Raw genomic sequence first — 6,238 nt, forward strand, 5'->3', positions numbered from 1 at the left:
TAAAGCACAAAGCAGGACCCGCCTCAACCCAAACCTCAGTCCAACAACCATGTGCACATAAACATTCAATCATATAACAATTCACATTCAATCAAGCCGATCTAGCAGATCACATAACATATCATCATCCTAACCAGGATACCGACCTAACCGGTCACTAGCATAGCATCATCCTATATACCAGGATACCGACCTAAAACAGGTCTCTAACATATACCATCCTAACTACCAGGATGCAACATATCAAAGCAATAACATAACAACGATACCCGGATCACAATCCGATAAAGGGTCGGCCTTGGTGCCTTAGACCCTGTTGATATAGTGAGGATAACTCGCCTTGCAACTGCCGACTGAAAAGATAAGACCAAGATGCTCCGACCACTGACACCATCTCCACCACTAGCCGACACCAACACTGAACTCAAACAAAAGTCAACAATTACCAAAATGCCCCTGGAAGTCAGTCGGTCAACCCTTGGTCCAAGTCAAAGTCAAAGTCAACCTCCTGACTGACTCTAATCGCCGAGTCAACCCGATGACTCGCCGAGTCCCCATGCTCAGAACTTCCCCAATCCGTGACTTAACTCGCCGAGTCACCCCGAGACTCGCCGAGTCCCACGACTCTGAGTCCCCTCGCACTCAACTCACCAAGTCCTCCCTTGACTCACTGATTCATGGCTCAACCAGAAGAAGTTAGAACCTCACGACCAGACTCGCCGAGTCCAAGGCTATCTTCAACCTACTCGCCGAGTTGTTCTTACAACTCACCGAGTTCTTGACCATCTTCAAGCAACTCGCCGAGTACACCTTTGTGACTCACCGAGTGCCTCTAGATCTTAACCCATACAGAAGCCTTTCAGGCCATGCAGTTGATCCAAACCATGGATCTACCCTTCTACAGCCCATCCATCACGTAAAGTGGCAAACTTTACGTGAATCCAAAGAGATCTAGGCATTTTACACTCTAGGGCTAGGGTTTAGGACAAGATGGCTTCACCAAACACCCAAGAACAGGGACTTTAATGCACTCTAGACCTTCTCCATTCCAGATCTGAGGTAGAAACCTCAGATCTAACTTCCAAACTCAAGATACCACAAGCTAATCTTTCCAAATACTCCAAAATGATGAATAACATCCCAAACAACGAAATAATACCTCAAAAGGAAGCTCCAACAGAAGAGAATACCTCTAGACATCCCCATGATGAATTACCGCTACATACATAACCTCCTGATCACAACCATACTGGGAATCCAAGGTTCCATCCTTGCATCCCTTCCGAGCCTCATTGGCTTTACACCTTTGGAATTCCTTCTGTGACCTCAGCATACATCCAACCTGAATGTGCTCCATACTATCGACACAAACACTCTTGCTCAAAACCATAATGGGAACACCTCAATCATACTCCCGCGCTACTGCTTTCACTTCCGTGAACTTACACTCCCTCTCGGAGCTACATACTTTTCCCTTCCCTTATCCAAGGAAATCTACTTGGCCGCCTTGTCACTACAACAAGTGCCACGGCGTACACACTCCACTCTACACTATCCCTTGTAGAGTAACTGCTACTCTGTGCATCGCACTTGCTCTGAATCCGCTCGCAAGGATTCTCGAGTCCATGCACTGCTTTCCACTAACTAGATCAACACTTGGGGCCAAACCATATCAATCACCATTCCCTGGTGACGCATTTCCTCATTCTCCTCATATCGATCTACTAACACATACAAAGTCTTCATCATAACTGGACCGCCTTACCAGGCCTTCAGCCAATCTGGACCACTCTCAGAACCTTCAGCATATCTGGACTGCCCTCCAGGGTCTCCAGCTTGTCTGGACCGTCCTCCGAGCCTTCGGCCTGACTGGTATGCCTTCCGGCCTTCAGTCTCCCCGGACCGCTCAAACTATCATGCATCATCCCGAACTATTCCTCCTGGGAATTCTGCCCATACATACTGTTCTAGCCCTCTTAGGGTTTCGAACTCTAACTTCATTCCATATACTCAGATCCCGGCCTGATCCTAGGCCTTACAACCACCAATCACCCTATCTGAAATCCTTGGTATGTACTCCGCCCCATCGATCTGTCACTTACTCATACCAGCCCACACTCTTGGCTGACTAAAACACTGTTGGATCCCAAACAGCTAATCGAACTCTAACGCTTATCGATCCTCCTAAGAATTTTCCGATTCTCCCCACTTAGAGCACTGACTATCCACCACCGGTCGCCATAACCGACCTCTCTTAACAACCCTTCACAACACATACCCTTACACGCGAACTGATTCCCACTAGAACGAGCAACCTTCACCAAATCACATATCAACACTGATCATCTCGGACTCGAAAGAAGCCCGACCTTCAGCTAACCACTCCTCAGACTGCAGATGCTACCCGACATTCAAAACAAATGCCGGATTTCCCACTAATAATCCCCATGGATAATAACCAACGAAACTTCCAATACCAAAACCCTTAACTGAACCATAACCCTCAAGGAATAAACGAATACAATACCAAAAATCACACAACGAGACTAGCAGATATACAATACTCCATAATAATCACAAGATAACAAAATATCAAGAAGGAAACATACCCGCAACTACATTCGGCACTGCCCTGGCCTCCTCTGCTGTAAGCTGAAAAGCACGACCCTGAGCCCTCAGGGGCTCCGCTCCACCCTGACCTCCACCCGTAATCCTCAAAGTGGCCGGTGCTGGAGCCTACACCGGTCCTGCAGCAAGCTGTGGACAGTTGACCCTCAAGTGTCCAACCTGATGGCAATGACAGCAGATCCTCAAATCCTGAACAGGGGCTATCTGTCGACAATCCCTCGCATAATGCCCCTCCCTACCGTACTTGCGGCATGCACCACTGGACCTACAAACTCTAGTGTGACCCTTCCCGCACTTCCCATAAGTGCGGCTGCTCTGATCTCCCAAACTTGAATCAACGGTCTTGGACCGTTGAGGCACCGGCTACGACTATGTCGGGGCCTGCCTCTGCTCTCTCAACTGTAACTCAATCTCCAACTCACGCCGTCGAGCAGCCTCCTCCAACTCCAGCAAGGTCTCGCACATCTGTGTAGACACAAACTGCCTGATATCCCTCTTGAGCATACTCAGATATCGGGACATCTGAGCCTGCTCCGAAGCAAACTCCAGGCAAAACATCGCCCTCTCTGTGAACATCCTGGTGATCTCCGTCACCAACTCTGAATCCTGCGTCAGCTCCAGGAACTCCTGAGCCAATCTCTCCCTCTCAACTCGCGGGACATAGCGAGTACTGAACATCTCCCTGAACTGAACCCAAGAAACTGTGGCTCGCTGCGCATCAAAATATGATCCCGCGGTCAACCTCCACCAATCCTTCGCCCCGAGCCTCAAAAGGTTCAGAGCACACCTCACCCTCTGATCAGTAGGACATGAACACGTAAAGAAACACCCCTCCACGTCTGACAACCATCTCATAGCAACAATCGGGTCCTGAACTCCATCGAAGGTAGGGGACTTCGTATTATCGAAGTCCCGATACTGAAAACCTCTACCGGTTCCTCCCCCCCGCCGCTGCTACAGCCGTTGTAGCCGCCACGACAACCGTCTCTGTAAGAGCTGCATAGCGCTCATCAAAATACTCGACCATGGCGGTCTTGATCGACCCAAACAGTTCCGGAAACTCGGCCCAAAACATAGCAGCAACCTCGACATGCAGGATCTCACGAATCCTGGCATCCAGCTCATCTGTGCTCATCTGACCAATAACCTCGGGTGGTGCTGACCCACCCTGACCACCTCCCCCTGCTCCCGATCCTGACCCGGATCCACTCCCAACATGCCTCGTAACCACCATACTGAAATTATCGTAAAACATCATACGCTTCTCACTAACCCGAGAACCGGCTCTCGACCCAACCCTAGGGGTTGTGACTTCCTTGATACGCGTATGGGTCCTGTGCTTTCAGTAGTATGGGCCCATACTACCTTCCACACCTACCCATATTTATATCAAGTATCACCACAACACCCTAGTGAAGAACAGGCATAACAAGCACCCAACCCTCACTCCTAGAGGAACACTGGAAATCTCGTACAAAAAGAAACCCTAGGCTAGCAGGCATCATAAATTAGGCAACTCTATCATGCAATTCCTAAAGATCCCTAGCCTAGTACTAGCATGCTGTTCTATCATATCTCATAAACAAATAACTTGTATGGTATTTTGGGGTTACTTACTGGCTTCGACTGATCGTACCACCGCGTCCTCCTTTACTTATTTTGAAAACCCTTTTTAAATTCTCTTTTGAAAACTCTCCTTGATTTGAGACTGGATTCACACGAATGTTCCTCCAATTCACTCAAACCAAGGCTCTGATACCAACTTGTAACGCTCTAAAAATTCCAATCAATTTAAACTTTTCAAAAACAACCCAATTTCATAAAGTTAATAAAAAAAGGTTTTCACAATTATTTATCAGAGTCTTCCCAGAACCATATCATAAAACATAATCATGAGGAGCGGTACGATCACGCCTTTGCCTTGCCATGGTCTCCTGAAGTACCTGAAACATTTAAACCACAACTGTAAGCCCGAAAGCTTAGTGAGATACCCCCAAAATACCAACGCCATACAAACATAACCATATCATATAACCGATACAGAACGGCCATGCACTTCGGCTCTACTGTGTGACTGGTCCACCGCACCGGCCTACAGTCAACCTGGTCCACCCTCCGAGTCTAGCCATATACATCAAGTCTACAGTGTGATTGGTCCGCCCGCACCGGGCCTTCAGTCGGCCTGGTCCACTCACCGAGCCTCAGCACGTCTGGTCCGCCCTCTTGGGGCCTACAGCCTATCCGGACCGCTCGTTGGGCCTTCGGGATAACCGGTCTGCCCTGGGTATGTTGGGTTACAGCACAAAGTAGGACCCGCCTCAACCCAACCCCAATCCAACAACCATGTGCACATAAACATATAATCATATAACAATCCACATCCAATCAAACCGATCTAGCAGATCACATAACATAACCTCATCCTAACAAAGATACCGACCTAACCGGTCACTAGCATAACATCATCCTATATACCAGGATACTGACCTTAACCACGTCTCTAACATATACCATCCTGACTACCAGGATGCAAACATAGCAAAGCAACAACATAACAACAACACCCGAATTACAATCCGATAAAGGGCCGGCCTTGGTGCCTTAGACCCTGTTGATATAGTGAGGATAACTCACCTCGCACTTGATATGTGTATTTATATATATATATATATATATATATATATATATATATATATATATATATATATATATGCATTATATCTTAATATTTTGGCCTTTATTATTCTCTTTTAGAACTAAAAAGTACTCATAATGCTTTGAATTATGATTTGCAGCTATTCGTCGACAATAAAGCACAAAAGAAAAGACTGAAGCGGAAACCGGGCTTAGAAGCTAAAGGTAATTAAAAATGCTGGAGGAACAATTACGCCCCGCGTAATACACTTCTACGCTAAGCGTAGCGACCAAATTGAATTACGCCCAGCGTAACTTAAGGGTACGCCCCGCGTAATGGCTGGCACCGGATAAACTCAATCGCGTAGAAATCCTTAGTACGCGCAGCGTAATCCGACTTACGCCCAGCGTACGTAAGTCGGCTACAAAGGTTATAAAAGTAGATTTTCAGCTAACCAGAAGAGGGGATTCGACTTCCAACTTAATTTAGTCGATATTAAACTTCTGTTAAGCTGTTTTGAAGGTCTAGAAGGCGGCCGGAAGGCCGTTAAGCTAACAGGAGCGGAGATCGGAAGGGTTGGAGAGCGGATACGTGTCGGTAATCATATGGATTGCTAATGTGACCATGTTTAGCATTCCATTGTGTTACTATTCTGTATTTAGTTTCTGATTTGGGTGTAAAAACCTTTTATTTTGTGTTTATGATTGAATGAAGCTTTGATTATTAGACTAATTGCTATATTGAATTGTTTATTTATGTTTACTTTATCTTGCCAAGCTTGTTAAAAGATCCTTACGTATTAATGATGATTATTTGCTGTTAATTGTTAAGTGAATTGAGTTGTATGAACATCTGCTTGATTGCTTGTCTCTTATGATTTTGATGACCATCGAGATTATAAGTCTAAGAATAACGAATGTGAAACTAGGATTAACTTGGGAATAAGTAAGTTAATGTGTGAGCCTTGTTTGATGA

Source organism: Lactuca sativa, chromosome 7 (assembly GCF_002870075.4).
Source record: "Lactuca sativa cultivar Salinas chromosome 7, Lsat_Salinas_v11, whole genome shotgun sequence".
Classification (NCBI taxonomy): domain Eukaryota; kingdom Viridiplantae; phylum Streptophyta; class Magnoliopsida; order Asterales; family Asteraceae; genus Lactuca; species Lactuca sativa.